Consider the following 18,004-nt stretch of genomic DNA (forward strand, 5'->3'; position numbering starts at 1 on the left):
TGGGGGGACGCGGTGGAGGTGGGTCAGGAACGGGGGCTGGGGGCGGGGAAGAAACGGGGGTGCGGGGGAGGAGTGGGGAGAGTGCATGGGGGCGGTGTGATGGGCGGGCGCCGGGATGAAGGAGCCGGAGGGGTGGGGGGCGGGGCGAGGCGGGAGGCGGAGGGGGGCACAGGGAGTGAGTTGTGGGGAGCAGCGGGGAAGTTTGAATGGAAAGCGGGGAGCGCGCGCGGAGGCAAGGGGAGATTGGGTTGGGGGTGGGGTGCGGCGCGGGATGGGGGATGGGCGCCCCGTGGGGGAGGGGACCATTCCTGGCCCGTGGCTTCGGGCCGCCCCGACGACAGATGTTATTTATTGCGGCCTGGTCCCCGCTCAGAGGAGAGCGTCTCGGGCGCCTCCCTTGTGCCAGGCACCGCGCCCGGGGACCGAGTGGATACACCCCGAATGGGCCCTGGGCCTGAGCTCCCCTCCGGGATTTGCGCTGCCCTGGGGCTGTCTTGGGCTCCAGTGTTTTAACTCCTCCTCTGTGAGGTGAGCCTGCCTTGGGTCCATTTTGCAGATGGGGAAACTGAGGCACAGAGGGCGGGGGAGGGGGGCCGCTGTTAGGTGTTGAGCACGCATGGGTGCATGGGCTGGGAATTGAGTCCTAGGCAGTCAGCTTCCTCCGGGGAGGGGCTGGCTGTGGGAGAGGCCAGGGCAGTGACCCCCGAGTTCACTGTTCCAGGCCTGGAGTCCAGCGAGCTAGGAGGGGCAGGTGGCCCTGGTTGGCTCCTGGCGCAGGCCACCCGCTGGCTCAGTTAATGAGCGGGGAGGGCGGGGGCTGGCAGAGAATCCTGGGAAACGCTGTGGCATTCCAGTGGGATGTTGATTTTTAAAGAGATGGGGTGTCAGCTGCGTGTGGTGGTGGTGCACCTCAAAACCCCAGCACTCTAGGAGGCCGAGGCAGGAGGACTGAAAGTTTGAGCCCAGGCTGGACCATCTAGAGAACTTGTCTCAAAATAAAATTTGAAAAATGGGCTGGGGCTGCGGCTGCAGCTCAGCTGGAAGGCCCTGGACGCAGTCCCCAGTACTAGAGCTGGAGCTCGAGATGGAGGGTCCAAAGGATGATTTTTGCTATGTTGCGCAAGCGGGTCTGAACACCTGGGCTTAAGCAGACTTCCTACCTCAGCCTCCTGAGTAATGAGGAGTTCAGGGTCAGCCCTTTGCACGTGGATCATGTGGGATTGGTGGCCGAGTGTTTGTCTTGGACAAGTCATCCAATAAAAATCATGGTCCTGGGGTCATCATCATGCTGAGCAAGCTGTTTCTGAAGCCCACATCTGGGCTTCTGTCTTTATGGAGCACTGTTTTGTGCCAGGTGCCCACCTGGGTCCTGAAGACATAGGCCAGGAACAAGCCTCCATCCCAGGAGCTCACATCCCATCCCAGGGCCTTTGCACCTGCTGCTGTCTTTCCAGACCTCTACTCCCCTGATGTTCCCATCTGCAGCTCTGTTGTCCATTCTGACCTCATCCCTGCAGCTAGGCCCCTGCCCCTGCCCTTCTGTGTTACACCTCTCTCATCTCAACTGATTTTCCTCTCTCCAAGACTCATTACTTGATGTAGCCTGTGGAATACTTATTTTTGTTGATAATCCCCCCCCCCCGTCACTCTATGAGGACAGAGATGGTGACCTGTGGGGTCCATGGCCGCATCCCTGGTGCCTTGGGAAGGGTGTGACATACAGTTGGTCTTCAACATGGAGCACTTAGAAAGCTGGCAGAGTTGGAATAGTCACCTTGACATTATGGCTTGAAGGTTAGCAGGGCAAAAAAAATCGTGTGTGTGTGTGTGTGTGTGTGTGTGTGTGTGTGTGTGTGTGGCACCCTGGAGCTCTCCAGGGGGATGCTCCGGGACACACGCATACTCCTTTGCCACCACTAGGCGGCGCAGGGAAACCCCTTTTTTGCCTTGAGCCTGCAGGATTTGGGGAAATAGGGGAACAACTGGTGATAGCTAGAGATGCCGGCGACGCATCCTGACCTCCGGCCCTGTTTTAACTTCACAAAAGCCTTTGGAGTGCGGCTGCCATGTCCCACACGAGGACACCGAGGCACAGAGGCGTTGAGTGACTGGCTTATAACCTAGAAGGGCAGACAGCTAGAAAAGAGCCACACTGGGAGGGAAGTTCGAGGCTGATGCCCTCTCGCGGGGTGGGTGAGAATCCCAGCGGGCCCCCGGTCGCCTGCTGTGGGGTGGCCTCTTTCCTAGTGGTCGTCATCCTCAATTTGTCACGTATCCTCCGTCCCCAAGTTTAAACACCAAAACTAACGGTGCTGCTGGGGATTTAGCTTAGCGGCATAAGCGCCTGCCTTGCAAGCAGGCAGTCGTGAGTTTGATCCCTGGTACCGATAAAAAGGAAAAAGACAAAAAAAAAAAGTTAAAAACAAAACAAACAAAAAAAAAACAAACGGTGCTGCTGGGGAGTGTTGGGAAATGGGAATCTAACCACCAAAATCTCAGTGCCCAAACCCGAGGCGAGAGAGGCGACGTTTTACAGCAGGGTCTCAAGCGTGCTGGGGCTTGGGTATCTGCGGGACACTCTGCTTTCTTGAGTCTAGGAACATGTTGTGTTCAGCTCTAAGCCTGTGGGCTTCTCACGCCGCCAGATCACCCTCAAAAAGCTCAAAAGGGTAAAGAACACAGCACTGGGCTCCAGGTCCTCGTCTGGATCTTTGAGGTCTCCTGGGTACAGACCTTTGGTGCTCTTCTGTGTTTGACTCTGGATGGCCGTTGTAGGCCAGTCTTGTAGATTTTTGTATCCTTTGGAATCACGTATCTGCCGAGTGATTGGTTCATGATTGGGCCCATGCCCATCTGGCGTGAAGAATTCTGTAATGTTACTATCCCGAAATACCCAAGCCTGAGTCACTTTAGACATAAGAGTTCTGCCAGTGGGCACGGTGCCACATGCCTGTAATCCCAGCCCTCTAAGAGGCTGAGGCAGAAGGGTCTCAAGTCTGAGGCCAGCCTCCACCTTGCCTCAGAATAAAAATGAAATAATGGGGCTCGAGATACAGCTCAGTGGGAAGGCCCTAGGTTCAATCCCTGGTACCTCTCACATAACACAGAGGAAACAAAACAAGAAAAAAGGTTGGCTTCGCTCATAGTGATGGATGTCCAAACTCAAGGGATGCACCTGCTGGTGGGCTTTTGCTGGTGGCATTCCTAGGCAGTACAGGACATCACACATGAGGGACTAGGGCGTTGTGGGTGCTCTCTTTTTTGGGGTACTGGGGATGGAAGGAACCCAGGGTTCTCCCATGGAGCTGCACCCCAGCCTTTATTTATTATGTCTGTTTATTTTGAGACAGGATCTCCCTAAGTTGCTGAGTTGCCCAGGCGGGGCTCAAACTCATCCTCCTCCTGCCTCAGCCTCCAGGTAACCAGGATTATAAGTGGTCACCACCAGGTCTGGCTTTTCTCTGTCTGCTTTTAAAGCTGCATGGACTCAGTCATGGAGATTCTACCCTGAGCACCTGTCTTACCCTATCCGACCCCTTGTGGCTGTGCCTCAGAACGCCATGCTCCAGTGCCTTCTGTCCTCTTAGTGGGTCTTGCGGGGTTCAGGGCCAGCACGGGAACCCTTGAGGACGCACTGGAGCGCACTTCTAGCGTAATCTTGGTTGTGTAGCCAGGAAGGCCTCCTGTATGGGTCTCCTCAGTAGCTTTTGGTCTCTGCCAGTGATGTGGGAGACATAATGTAACCCCCAACCGGCTAGACGTCAGGTTTGCCAAGTTTGTGTGCCCCAAAGTTGAAGAATGATTTCTAAGGAACAGCAGAGGTTAAGAGCAGGAAAAACTTTATGGAGACCCGGAAGTGGGTTGCCAGCCAACAGAACAAGGAGGTGGGGACAAACGGGGTTAAAACTAGGATCAGCCAATAGGAGTGCAAGTAGAGCCGCCTAGGTAGTATTGGTCCAATGGGGAAGCGCGTTGCCCAGCAAGCGTCCCTGGACAGAACAGAGACCTCTGTAGGAAGGGGTGGGTCAGGGTGTCCTGTCACCCACCAGGGTGACTGAGGTCTCTGTAGACCTTACTGGACAGGTGATGCCAGACATGCTGTCCCCTGGGGGCCAGTAGGCCTGGTCACTCAGCTGTCTCTTAAGGCCTAGCTGCAGCCGTGCTGTGTTCTCGTCCGCCCTTGGCACTGACTCCCCGGAGCACCCAGCCCTGCCAGAAGCCTGTGACATCTGTACCTAGCATGGCTGTCCATGGTGCCATGGCCGGGGTCTGAGACAGCCTGGGGACCCTGTGGTATTGGGCAGGAGACTGAAATCTTTGCAGAGGCGCAGGAGCTGGGGTAATTGTGGAGGCGGTGACCCCAAGGAGCTGAGTCCTAGCTGGTGCCAGGGGCTGCACTTTCCTGGGTGTCACTAAAGGTGGCCCGAAGGCCCGGTTTGATCTGTCCCCTTCTCCCTCTGGACCTCGGACTCCCAGGTGTGTTTCAGGGAACCGTGGCCAGGTGATGGAATTAAGCTAAACTAAACAGGGTCGCTCTGTGTGGCTCTTGTCAGAGCCTTTAATATTCTCAATACTTTGCCCCGTTTTCCAAAACTTACTTGTGTCCTTTGACTTTCTTTCCCGCCTCGGAAGCATTTGTTTAGGGGGGGTTTCCTGGAAGAGATTCAGGAAAATGCTGCCTTAACCCGAAGGGGATGCTCGGAATAGTGGAATTTCAGGCAGCAATTCCTGGCCCAGCATCAAAGCTTTCCTCTTCTCCTCCCCCTCCCCTCCCCCCTCCCCATCACCCCCCCCCCACCTCGGCCCTGAGAACAAGGCTGTGCCCCGCAGCTCTCTGGGGGTGGCCCAGCGGGGTTGGAAATTTAGGACAGGCCAAATTAGGAACTCGAGTGGGGGTTGCACAGGGTCAGCCCTGGCAGGACTAGAGGCCGAGCTGGGGCGAGGGGGCCGATGGGTGGGGGTGGGGACAGGGGGACAGGTTTCTTGCAGAGTCTGCCTTTGGATCGAGTCCCTGGGACGCTGGGGGCTCCAGAGGCAGGCCTGTCTTCTGGGAAGGCTGCGGAGTCCCCTGGGACGGAGCCCGGGGTTAGCTCAGCGCAGAGGCATCTGACCGCGGCTCCACCCCTGTCCCCTCCGGGCTGGGGTCACCACGGAGGCCGCAGATAGGCCAGCGCTGCAGGAAGCCGCCTCAGCCCCTCCGGCCTCCGGTGCAGTTCCGCCTAGGGGGATTCAGAGGACGTGGTCAGCCAGGGCCCCTGCTCTTGTTTACTGCCGTGGGCTCCTTCGGAAAGACGCGGGAAAGCCGGGTGTGGAGGCACATGCCTGCCATCCCAGCGCTGGGGAGGATGAGGCTGGAGGATCGCAAGTTAGAACCCAGCCAGGGCGAGGCAGGGAGAGGAAAAACAAAAAGAGGCTGGGGACGGAGCTCATGGCAAAGGCCCTGGTTCCGATCCCCGAAACCGAAACCGAGTGAGGAGGGCGGGCGCACAGCAGAGGTACTGGCTGCCCCCCAGCAGCCTGCCACAGGGAATGGTGGTTATTATTGTAGTTGCTGACTTTATTTATTCAATTTTACTTTGGAGGGGTTACCGAGAATCGAACTCAGGACCTCATGCTTGCCAGGCAGGCACTGTGCCCTGAGCTAAATCCTCAGGCCCCTGTTGCTGCTGGTGACTGAAAAAGATGGCTGGGAGGGCACTGGGAGGGTTGTTATCATTGAGGGGGCTGAGATGGGTTGCCTGTCTCAGCCTCCTGCTCCACAGTCCCATGATATATGTCCCAGGCTGCACCCTTCCAGTCAGGGGAGCAGAGTCCCCTGGCAGGCAGGCAGGAAGGCAGGCAGGCAGGCAGGGTCCTGTTCCCGGCCGGCCGGACCCTTGGATGGGAGGAAGTGGGGGTTGGAAATGAGAAACCTTTTCTCTTTTCCCTGGGCATCACTGTTATTGTTCATTTCTATTTTTATCTCTTTGTTTTGTGTTTTTGAGACAGCGTCTTGCTATGTACTTCAGGCTGGCCTCAAACTCAGAGCAGTCCTCCTGCCTCAGCCTCTGGAGTGCTGGGATGACAGGCATGGGCCACCACGGCTGGCCACGTGGGTAACAGTGACCCCTGCCCCAACGAGTGTTCATAAAAGTTAGTGTGTGTAAAGTGCTGATGCTGACACGCTCTCTGGTGTGTGCCTCACACATCAGATGCCCGGTTCTCAGTGTGCCTGTGTATTAGGGGGTGCTCTGTGCTGCAGCTGAGCCTGGCGGCCATTTGTGGGTTGGCTGCTGTGAAAGACGCTAAAAAAACAATTCAACATGACCAAAGTACCACCGGGTGTTTGAAAGCCCCGCTAAGCGTGCCGCCTTCTGGCTGGGGCCAGTGCTTCTGCGGAACAGATGTTACCCAGATGTCAACCAGGGTCAACAGAGCCTCGGAGGTTTGGCGCCTGCCTCTCTCCCACGACCTGCAGGGAGCCAGGCGCCCTCCCGGAGCTGTCTGAGAGTTCCCAGGACCTCTGATCTCATGCTCGCCTCTTGGCTGGAGTTCTGGCCAGTGCACGCCGGGGCTGGGGCTCACCCACCTTCTTGGGGCAAGGGGGTGACCAGGTCCTTGCTTTCTCCCAGATCAGCGTGCAATGGCTGGCAGCCCCCCTCGGCCCCTCGGGACGCAGTGCCATCTCTGCGGTGCTGCGGCTCCGAGGCTTTGGACATTGGTGAGCTTCTGTGTAAGACGTTGCTGGACAAAGAATTCCCACGCAGGCGGGAAGAATGTGCACACTCCTTGCACAACACGGCGGGGTGTTATGACTGGCTGAAAGGGAGCCAGGCTGTCGTGAGAAGTGAAAGCTCACAGAGGACGCCCAAGTCAGCAGCTGTGAGTGGCAGGGGCGCTTCTGCTGGCCAGTGGGCTGGACGGTCGTGGAGGGCCAGGTGCTGGCTCAGGACCCAGGTTAGGACTGGCCCGAGAGGTGGAGGTTCAGCGACAGTGGTGGGTCCCAGGCAGACCTCGAGGGACCAGACACAGCCGTGTTAAGCCACGCTCTGGAAAACAGCCCATGCTGCCAGGAGGATGCACTGCTGAGTGTTCTCCCCATTCCTATGATCACCCACTGCTTTCTCGAGGAGTGGACAGGCAGGGATCAGAGGTCTCAGTCCACGGTCGCTGGTTGTGAGGCTGAGACACAATGGTGGAAGGGTTTGGTGGAGGGCAGCTGGCTCATCTTATGGAGGCCAGGAAGCATCAGAGGAGCCAGGGCAGGGGCAGAGAGAGGGAAAGGGAGTAATGGAGAGGGGGGAGAAGGGAGGGAGAGAGGAGGAGGAGGAGGAGGAGGTGGTGGAGGAGGAGGAGGAGGAGCAGGAGGAGCAGGAGGAACAGGAGGAGGAGGAGGTGGAGGAGGAGGAGGTGGAGGAGGAGGAGGTGGAGGAGGAGGAGGAGGTGGAGGAGGAGGAGGTGGAGCAGGAGGAGGTGGAGCAGGAGGAGGTGGAGGAGGAGGAGGTGGAGTAGGAGGAAGAGGTGGAGGAGGAGGAGGTGGAGGAGGAGGAGGAGTAGGAGGAGGAGGTGGAGGAGGAGGAGGAGGAGGAGGAGAAGGTGGAGGAGGAGGAGAAGGTGGAGGAGGAGGAGGTGGAGGAGGAGGAGGTGGAGGAGGAGGAGGTGGAGGAGGAGGAGGTGGAGGAGGAGGAGGTGGAGGAGGAGGTGGAGGAGGAGGAGGTGGAGCAGGAGGAGGTGGAGCAGGAGGAGGTGGAGGAGGAGGAGGAGGAGTAGGAGGAAGAGGTGGAGGAGGAGGAGGTGGAGGAGGAGGAGGAGTAGGAGGAGGAGGTGGAGGAGGAGGAGGAGGAGGAGGAGAAGGTGGAGGAGGAGGAGAAGGTGGAGGAGGAGAAGGTGGAGGAGGAGGAGGTGGAGGAGGAGGAGGTGGAGGAGGAGGAGGGGAGAGAGAGAGAGAGAGAGAGAGAGAGAGAGAGAGAGAGAAGGAGCTGGTGATAGGTTATAGGTTATAAGACACAGCCCAGGGACCTACTTCCCCCAATGCACTCCACCTCCCAATAGTCCAGCAGTTACAAACTCCCCAGTAGATTACCATAGCGCAGATTTTCCCCACCGCCACCCAGTCACCGCCCACAAAGCTCTGAACACGTGAGACCTTTCAGGGACAGTTTAGATCATAACCATCAACATTTCTCTCGGTGTCTGTAGCCCTGTCTTCGCAGTATTGTGAGTGAACACGAACAGAGGCTTCCACCTGGGTGACCCTTGAAAAGCACATTGCCTAGTATTTCTCTTTTCTTTTTTGAAGTGTGTGTGGGGGGCTGGAACCCAGGACCCTGCGTGTGCCAGGCAAGTGCTATACTACTGAGCCACACCTCCAGCTCTTTGCCCAGTGTTACCGTTTGATGGGAACCCAGGGGATGGTACCCAGAGCCTCCACACTGAGCCTCATCCCCAGCCCCTTTTTCAGTTTTGACTTTGAGACCAGGTCTTGATGAATCACTAAGTTACTCCAAGCTGAGCTCCAACTTATGATTCTCCTGCCTCGGCCTCTCAGAGTGCTGGGATGAAAGTTGTGTATCATTGCGGCTGCCTTGCCTAGTATTTTATTTTAGTTTTTGGTTTATTTTAGTTTTAGTTTATTTGAGTTTTGGAACTCAGGACCTCGTACTTACCAGGCAGGCAATATACCCCTGACCTATATCCCCAGCCTTTGCCTAGTATTTTTAAACTTGTCAGGACCACAGGCTTATGAGGGACTCCAACTACATCTAAAAGCCACCCGTACCTCTCACATACAATATTTCCTCCAAAGTTTCTGCAGACAGGAACTTGATACACACTGACTCCCAAACCTTATCTGTGGAGCCATTCATTCCGAGTTAAGAACTTGGGGCTGTTTGGTTCTATCCTTTTATGCACGAGAAAACACAGACACAAATGCATCAAGCCTCTGCTCAGGGTCACACAGATAACCAGAAACCGAGCTGGTGTCAGAGCCATATGGGTGATCGATCACCTAAGTTAGGACTGAATGCAAACCAGGGGCCCACCCCTTGCTAGCCTGGCCATAAGGGCAAGAAACAGAATCTCCCTGTGCCCACTTAGTGAGACTCCGTCTCAAAATAAAAAGAATCCAGGAAAAGATTGGGATGTAGCTGGGTGCGGTGCATCTCCATGCTCCTTTGTCTTTTTCCTCCTCCTCCTCCTCCTCTTTCTCTCCTTTTTGATGTTCAGCCGGAATGATCTGAGGGTTTAGCCTGCAGCCTAAGTGCAAGTCCCAATCAAAGAACTCCTGCCACCTAGTGGTCCCGTGGGGAATAATGTCGAATTTGTGGCTTTGTTTCTATCTGGTGACTTCATGAGGTTTCAAATTTACTATGGTGCAAAAGCCATGGGCATTCAGTAGAGGCTGCACTTGGAATTTTTACCTTCTTTAGAAACAGTTATATACAGTACAAAACTCTCTACATCCAACATTAGGTTCATGTGAGTATTCTGAGCACATTTATGGCAGGCTTGCTAAGCGTAGATGTGTTGAATGCATTTTTTTTTTTCTCAAACCCAGAGTCTTGCATATGCCAGGCAAGTCTCTACCACTGAGTTACAGCCGCAGCTCTAAATGATGCATGGTGTGTGTGTGATGCTGTGATGGGAATCAGGGCTGCTAAGCAAGTGGCTTAGCACTGAGCAACACCCCAGCCTTTTTTATATTTTTGTTTTTAGACAAGGTCTTAGTAAATTGCCCAAGCTGGCCTCTAACTTGTGATGCTCCTGAGCTTGTGAGTCTTCTGAGCTGCTGGAATTACACCTCCACACCTGGCTCTAAATGTATTTCAACTTAGGTTGTTTTCAATTTATGACAGATTGATGTCATAAATTGCATGTAGCCCCATTATAAACTTAGAATTATCTCTCTGTAGTGACTATGCTAGAACCCTTGCCTGAGTGGTATTTCCTGGGGGATTAGTGGCTGATCTTGGGCAACATTGCATATTTCTTTTCAAAGAGTTTGTTTGAACATTGTATCACTTTTTTTGGTGGGTAACAAAGTATCCTAAAATGCTGGATATCTAAAATATATCCTAAAATGTAGCAACTTGAACAAAATGTAGCAATGTATCCAAAGTGTCCTAAAATGTAGCAGCTTGGAACAATAGTCACTAACTCTCCAATCTGTGGGTTAGCAAGCTGGGCTGAGCTCAGCAGGATGGTTCTTTGGTTGTTGGTCTTTCTCAGCTTTCTCCTGCACTGTAATTAGTTGATAGGCTGGCTGGGGCAGGATGATCCTAAATGGCTTCATTCATTTGCCTGGCAGATGGCTGGCATGTCTTCATCCCCCTGTGTAGTTTCTCCAGAAGGCCATCCTGAGTTCATTTGCTTGATTGTTGTAGAGTTGCGAGGAAAAGCAGAATAGGAAGCCTCAAAGGACAAGCATTCATGCCATGGCTACTGAATGCCTCATTGTCTGGCTCAAGTCACATGATCAAATCCAGACTGTGTTTTTTCAATATCAAGAACTTTTCCATTGCCAAGACACAATACCTGACACTCGTAGCTTAAAGGAGCAAGAGTTTATTTTGGCTCACGCTGTCAGTCCGTGCTTGGCTGGCTCCCAGGCAGAAACAAGATGATGGGAGGGTGTGGCGGAGGAAGGTTGCTTAACTCATGGCAGGAAGCAAACAGCCAGGGAAGACTCAGGGCAAGATGAAAACATCCTCCAGAATGCATGCCCATCGGGCCCAGCTTCTCTCAGCATTCTGGGCTGGGAAGTCATTCATGGGTTGATGCATTGATGATGCCAGTGTCTCCATGATCCTGTCCTCTTTTGAAAGCTCTGAACATACGAGACTTTTAGGGGCACATTTTAGATCTAGACCATAATTAATACAAGGCAGCCTTACGAACACTTTCATCTTGGACTTCTCAGTCTCTAGAAAGATCAGAAGATCCTTTTTGTTATTGTTAAGCCATGTAGCCTATGGTATTTTATTATGGCAATTACAGCAGATGGATAAAGACCTCTTTCTCTCTCTTTCTTTTGTAGCACTAGGGATGGAACCCAGGGCCTTGCACATGTGCAGCAGGTGCAGTATCACTGAGCCACAGCCCTGGCCCAGCTGATCAGTGCAGATTTTATCATTAAAGAGTTTACCCTCCGGGCTGGCTCACTGGTCTCATTATGAAAACTGACTCTCTGTAGTATATGAGGCATTTGCTTTTCTTTGTTGTGGGGTTCTCTTCTTCAAGCTTCTGTACTCCTCCCTCCTCCTTCCCTTCCTCCCTCACACCCCGTTTCTCCATATTTCACCCTCTTTATGGGTTAAGCAGACTTCTGGGGCCAGCCTGGGAACTAGGTCGTGTTTCCCTGTGTCGCTGTCTGTATAACGTCCTGCTCAGGAGAGGGTGGGTTGGTTGTCACCACCTTTTCTTGTCACACCAGGCCCTTCCTAAGGTAATTTAGGAATGGGTTCTCTGTTCTTCAGCATACGAAGGGAACCACTGGCATGGCAAGCACATCTGTCTTGTCCACTACTTGCTTCCTGTGTGTGGCCGACACTCAGTATTGTCCAGAGAATGAAATGAACATCTCTGGCCTGGACTCAGGGCTGCCTGGTGGCTGAGTTCTCTGAGGGTGTCACCGTCTCGCTGGTGATGACCCATGACCCACCACAGGCTGGCCTCCCCACTTCTGAGCACATCCTCCCAATGATGATGGGTCAGCTGCCCACTCACATGTGTTCTCCGGGTGGCGCCATCTGTCTTCCTTGTTGGGAAGCTGCACTTTGGCCTGCACTCAGCTCCTAATCATTCCTCAGAGCGGGGGACAATTTGAGTGACTCCCCTTGAATGCAGAACAATTACTGCAACTTTGATTATATCCAGACTGATTTTCATATACTGATACGTACAGAGCTGACTATGGTATTTTCTTCTCTCTTCAGTGGGCTCTAAGCATTGCAAATAAGGCTAGCCGAGGCACTGGTGTGTGATCTCTAAAGCCCTCAGACAGTCTGCTGTTTCCTTGCATAGAGTTCTCTATAGTAGATATGGGGATGGTAGAGCCAGTCAGCTCCAGGAGTGTTCACTGGGTATGAGCCTCAAGGTAAAGGGGCTATGACTCCCCAGGGCACAAAAGTTTACAGATCAGAAACTGAAGCAACAGCCTCCAAAAACAATTCAGTTGCTACCTTAATTGAGTAATGCAAATTGATCCTTCTGTATATCCTTATGTCTGCATTTTGCAGAGATGCTTTTCTCCCCACCTGGCCAGCCAGCTCACGTTACCATGTAATTCCCGCCATCCTCACGGTCACTCATCCCTGAGCCACCCCCCTTCTTCACAAGATAATAAGTTCTGGGAGAGGCCTCGGATCAGGGCCTTTGTCCGCACAGCCTCACGGGGGCTGGCCTCAGGACCCCTTGGCTGCCCTTCACTTGGAACATGTCTTGGTGTCTTCACTCTCGCAGTGGGCTGCATTGGAGGTGGGAGGTTGGAATTAACTCGCTGGGATTCCAATAACATCTCAGTGGGATTACAAATACAACTTTTTGGATTGTGAGGAAGACTAGAAAAAGGATCAGGATACTTGGATAACTGTACCCAATATTTGGGGTTACAGTACCTCAGGGCTGTCTTTTTTTTTTTTTAATTTTATTTAAGGAGGAAAAAAAAGCAGAGAAAGGGTACAAGTTATACAGATTTACAGAAAAAAAATTAACAGTAGGAAATCACTAGTTAATGGATTACATATTGTCATCTTAGAAATAATTGTTCAAGTCACAAAATTAAAGCTTGTAAAGTGGACATTCCCACAGTGAGACTGCAAACAGTTCTGTTCAATGATCCAATAAAACTCAGTGATATCATTTTCTATCTTATACACTTAAATATACATGCAGTTAAATCATTTAGAGCACTTTCTTTTCCTCTCTTTTGTACAATGACAATTACACATTTTGGGTTTTGTTGCTCCCACAGTGCTTATTACATTTTTTGGAAGAGAGTAGAACCAAATGTGACGTAACAGAACAGAGTCAGTCAAATCAAAAGGGTGGACATAATAGATAATGTAAAAGCATAATACAAGGTGATCAACAATAGTTACCATAATGCCTCCCACTATCTCTAATAGAATTGCCTATATCATCAGTTATAATAAAATTGAACAAAACAGTAAAGAACAAAACCGACAAAACCAAAACATTAGAGACATTGTAGGTCTTCAAAAGTAGATAAAAGTCATCGAAAATGGGCGTCATAATGAATCTCACTATCTTCACAGCTGTTGGCTAAACTTTCGAACCTGGTAAGGGCTGTCTTGCTGGCATTGCCAACTGGCTTTGCAGTGGGGTGTGTAGGGATAGGTTTCTCACTCTCAGTTGGTCTGTTTACTTGAGGCTGGTGGAGTGGGGGGTCAGGTGTGTGTGTGTGTGTGTGTGTGCACGCGTAGAGGAGGAGAGAGAGCGCACAGACATAAGGATATGCAGAAGGATCAATTCTACATTGATGGTAGAAATGTAAACTAGTACAGAAATCAGTGTGGAGATTCCCCAAAAACCGACACTAGACCATTCAACCCAGCTATTTCGCTTCTAGTTAAAAGTCGTCATTCACAGCAATCCATGTGCCCCATGTTTATGGTAGTACCACGCGTAGTAGCTAGATCTGTTTTTTTTTTTTTTTTTTGTCTTTTTCTTTTTTATCGGTACTGGGGATCGAACTCATGACTGCCTGCTTGCAAGGCAGGTGCTTATGCCGCTGAGCTAAATCCCCAGCCCCAGTAGCTAGCTCTTACATCTGTTCATCAGCAGATGAACGGATGAGGAAAACGTGGCATTTACATCCTTCTTCACCGTACGGAGTTCTACTCGCCATAAGGATAGAGTTGAGTCATCTGTGGGAAAATGGGTGCACCTCGAGACTATAATATTAAATGAAATAAATCAGACGCACAAGCTTAAATATCACCTGGTTTCTCGTACATGAGAAACCCAAAATACAAAGGAAGGGCAGAATAAAAATAGATAATAGGCCAGTGTGGTAGTGCACACCTGTCATCCCAGCACTCGGGAGGCTGAGGCAGGAGGATCACTGTGAGTTTGAGACAAGCCTGGGCTACAAAGTGAGCTCAAGGCCAGCCTGAACTGCGTAGAGACCTTGTCTCAGAAAGACCAGAAAACAACCATCGGAGGTAAGAAGACAGGGCTTTCTCAAGGGGTAACCAACGGGTCAAGAGAGGGAGAGAGGGGAGAGTAAGGGGATGCACAGGCGTGAAGGTGTGGCATGCGCATGCGCCAGCTCCACGCAAGGCGGGCACGCGTCGTGTGCACACATATGCAAACGTGTACGCATAGAAACAAAAAGCGCAGCGGCGGTTTGCATACCAGTAACGCAGTTCACCAGCAGCCCATTGGAACCCGGATCTTCGCGAGTCTTCGGAACCGACGGAGGCTGCAGTTCCCACCGCGACCACGAGGGGCAGCTGTTCCGAATCGGGGCGCCTCGAGCGCTCCCCCACCCCCCTAGCGCGCGAACCTCGGGTCCGGGTGCTGGGGCGCTGCTGCGGGCGGGCGCCCCCTCTCCGGCTGCTCCGGCTCCTCCCGCATCCTCACGGCCCGTCTCACGCCCGCGGTCGGCCCACCCACCCCCGGAGCAGCTCTGACCTCTCCGTGCCCTGCTCCGGGGGTGCGCGCGGACCCCTTTTCCCCGCCCTGGCAGCTGCACTAACTGCTGCCCGCTCGGAAGGCCGAGGCTTCTCTCTGGTTCTGTGCCTCAGTTTCCCCTGCAGTGTGGGCCTCACCGAGGGAGGGCATGTCCAGGGCACGGGGTTAAAGACCGGGGACGGCCCCGGGGAGCCATCGAGGGTGCTTGAGCGGGAGCACGGCCTCCGCCGTGAGGAGGGATGGGGTCCCCACTTTCTTTGCGCCCCGGGCTTGTTCCAGTCCGGGCTTGTTGCAGCCGGACTGCTCGTCGGGGAGGCGCGGGTGGCCCCGCCACCAGCCGTACTCCTTCCTGCGTGCCCGCCTGGGTGGGGCGTCTGCTCCGGGACCTCCCTCGGACGCCAGGTGGGGACGCCCTGGCAGGAAGCCTGCGGCCCGTGTCACCTTCGCGGAAGTGCCGGTGCCCCCCGCCCCCGCCGTGCTGGAGTCGCCGGCTGGGGACGCAGCAGCAGCGCAGCGCAGCGGAGGGGACCCGGCTGCAGGTAGAAGGGGACCCCGCGACCCGCTGCGCCCTAGCGCTTGGCTTTGGTTGTGGTGGCGGGAATTAGTGATGCGTGCGGAGCCCGGTGACTCCAGAGCTCCCGGCTGGTGATCTGCACACGCGGCGATCGCGCTCGGGCCGCGCTCAGCGCCTCTCGCCTTGCCCGGCGACCCTACCCCGTTCCTTTTTGCTCTTCTAATGGTCTCGTCCTCCTTTTCGTCTTTTTATTCTTTCGATTCCGCCTGTGAGGGAAGATAGGGACATCTGTCGCCCCAGCCTCAGCCTGGCTTATTCTATGTCACGCCATCTCCGGTTCCATCCGGCTTCCTCCGAGTTGAGAGGGATTTTGTTCCTTTTCACAGCCAAATAGTACTCCACCGCGGACACAGACCACCTGTTGGAGGTGTCAGGCTGGGCCCAGGCTGAGCTGTGTTAGGAGGGGCTGAGGCCCCCCTTCTTGTGCTTTTCTCCTCGTCTCCTCCCGGAGACTGGGCCCCACTTCCGCGCTTTGCCTCCCTCCCCGTCTCCCTCTTTCCCTCATGCTGGGTGGGGGGCGTTGAGACTGCGGACTTTGCACTGAGCTGCACAGCCCTTCCCTTACTTTTTATTTTGAGATAGGGTTCCGCTCGGTTCCCCGGCTGTGCTGGAATTTGTGATCCTCCTGCCTCAGCCTCGCAGAGTGCTGGGATTACCGGTGGCCCCTCCTGTCCTGCCTCTGGGCCTCTCCCATGGGCATAGCCCCCAACCCAGCCCAGTGTTGTGGGATGTTCACCAGCCCCAGCCCGGGCACTACGGGAACCACTCTGAGGAGAACGAAGTGCCCTGGGCTGCGGCCCCACCTGGGGTCTTGTTCTGGGGAGCAGCTGCCCTGAGACTCGCTGGCCCGTGTGCCCAGGGCTGACTCTGGAGTCCACTTGCTGCTGAGATTGAGGGCCCCTCTGGTTTCTTCCATGCCGGGTCCTCGGGACTTGGGGGGTTTCAGTTTGTGTATTTCCTGGACTTGGGAGTCTGTGCTGTGGGTTGAGGGATATCTTCAGGGGTGGAACTAAGCTGGGACAACATGGTGGCAGCACACGCCTGTCATGCCGGCAGCACTCAGGAGGCTGAGGCAGGAGGATTGCCTGGGTTAGAGTGCGGCCCTGTCTCAAAAACAATGAAACGATGAAGAAAAACAAAACAAAACAGGAAGTGCACTTGCATTTCATGTATACCTTGTACACGCGGCCTGTAGGTAAACATACACAGTTTTGAGAATTTTGTGCTGTGAGGCTGATGCTTTCTGTTTTTGGTCTCGACTTTGTGACTGGGGTTTCAGATTTATCGGCTCTTTGGGTTTTGGGCCGGTGCTCAGTCTGAGGCTTCAGGGGCTCGGCTGGTCACCTCCTCTGGGCGGCTGTGTGGTTCTTGCTCTTGGGGACCTGGGCTGATGTGGACTCCCGGGGTGGGGTGCTGGGGTCTGGGTGACTGCTGGGAGGACCTGGGGATCACGAAGGGTGGGGTGATCGCAGCCCTCTGGCTGTTGTTTGGTGGAGTCTGAGAGCTGTGTTTGGAACTGAAATCAATCACTGCCAGGCTCAGCCTATTTGCCTCTCAATCTCTCCCCTTCCCCTCCCCTCCCCTCCCCCCTCCTCCCTTCCCTCTTTTTCCCCCTTCTCCCCCTTCTCATCCTTTTTCTCCTATGCCTCTCCCGCCTCTCCTCCTCCTCTCTCTCTCCCCCTCCCTCCCTCTCTTGCTCTGTCCTCTCACTCTGTGGTCAGCACTGGTTTCCCAAAACTGTGAGCTGCAGCTAGAGGGGGCTTGGCAGGCATCTTGTGTGGGTGTAGGGATTCTTTTCTTGGGCAAACATAGAGGGCTTTGCTTGTCTGGAGAGGGGGACAGCCATGCAGATATCTCTGGGAAGGGTGATCCTGGCAGAGGGAGCCAGAAGTGCAAAGGCCCTGGGGCAGGACCATGCCTGGCACGATGGTAATGCAGCTGGAGCCCTTGTGGCTGGAACAGAGAGTGGGGTGGGGGGCAGCATTCCAGGCCTACCCAGGACACCTGTCGTTGTAGCCTAGAATCAGTTATGGGGCTCTTCTAAAGTAGAGCTTTTGATTTTTTGTTTTTTGAGAAAGGGTCTCCCTACGCAGTCCAGGCTGGTCTTGAATTCACTGTGTAGCCTGGGCTGGCCTCAAACTGGCAACAGCTCTCCTCCCTCAGCCTCCTGAGTGCTGGGATTACAGGTGTGCCTCACAACAACTGGCTTTGGTCTTTTTTTAGCTATGATATGTGGTTCAGGCCGGCCTTGAACTTGCACTGATCCTCCTGTCTCTGCCTCTCCAGTGCTGGGATGACAGGTGTGCACTCCACAGCCAGCTAAAGCAGGGCTACTTGATTTGCTGGGGTGCTGTGCCCTGTGGTGCAGTGAAACTGACAGCAGCCTGGTCTCTGCTCCGTAGCTGGCTGTTGGACCCCAAGCTGTGCACAGCAGGTGGCTCTCTGTTCGGTACCTGTCATGTGCTGGGCTTTGCACCAGGGCCGCACCAGGGAAATGAAAACCCAGGGGCAGACATTACCAACTGCTAGCTAGTGCTAAGAAGGGGCACTTGTACTCAGTAAGCCCAGCGAGGTGCTCTTGATCTGTCTGGGGATGACAACAGGGGCCTCCCAGGGATCAAGGGCTGGGAATGGAGCGCAGGTGAGGAGGTAGGGGGTGCATCATAGGCTGCAGAACTGCATGTGCAAAGGCCCTGCGGTGAGCGGATGGTAGGCAAGGCTGGTGTGCGTGGCTTGAGGCCAGGAGGAACCTGGTCTGACCCTAGGGCCCCTTGGGTGGGGCAGGGGTGAGGC

The 18,004-nt window shown here is 54.2% G+C and overlaps 1 protein-coding gene across 2 annotated transcripts in view; it reads left to right on the forward strand.

Moving 5' to 3' along the window:
- The first annotated feature begins 294 nt into the window (after nucleotides 1-294).
- Nfilz (NFIL3 like basic leucine zipper) overlaps nucleotides 295-18,004 on the forward strand; it is a 28,797-nt gene continuing 11,087 nt past the window's right edge. Inside the window, exon 1 of one of the 2 annotated variants that reach the window (XM_063228353.1) lies at nucleotides 295-528. The gene's annotated coding sequence lies outside the window, so the exon portion shown is untranslated. Of the gene's footprint in view, nucleotides 529-7,952; nucleotides 15,177-18,004 lie in introns of those variants that run through there. The other variant, XM_004999602.3, reaches the window with a different exon arrangement.

The sequence above is a fragment of the Cavia porcellus genome, unplaced genomic scaffold (assembly GCF_034190915.1).
Source record: "Cavia porcellus strain 051 isolate PalLab524CR breed Dunkin Hartley unplaced genomic scaffold, mCavPor4.1 scaffold_17, whole genome shotgun sequence".
Taxonomy (NCBI): domain Eukaryota; kingdom Metazoa; phylum Chordata; class Mammalia; order Rodentia; family Caviidae; genus Cavia; species Cavia porcellus.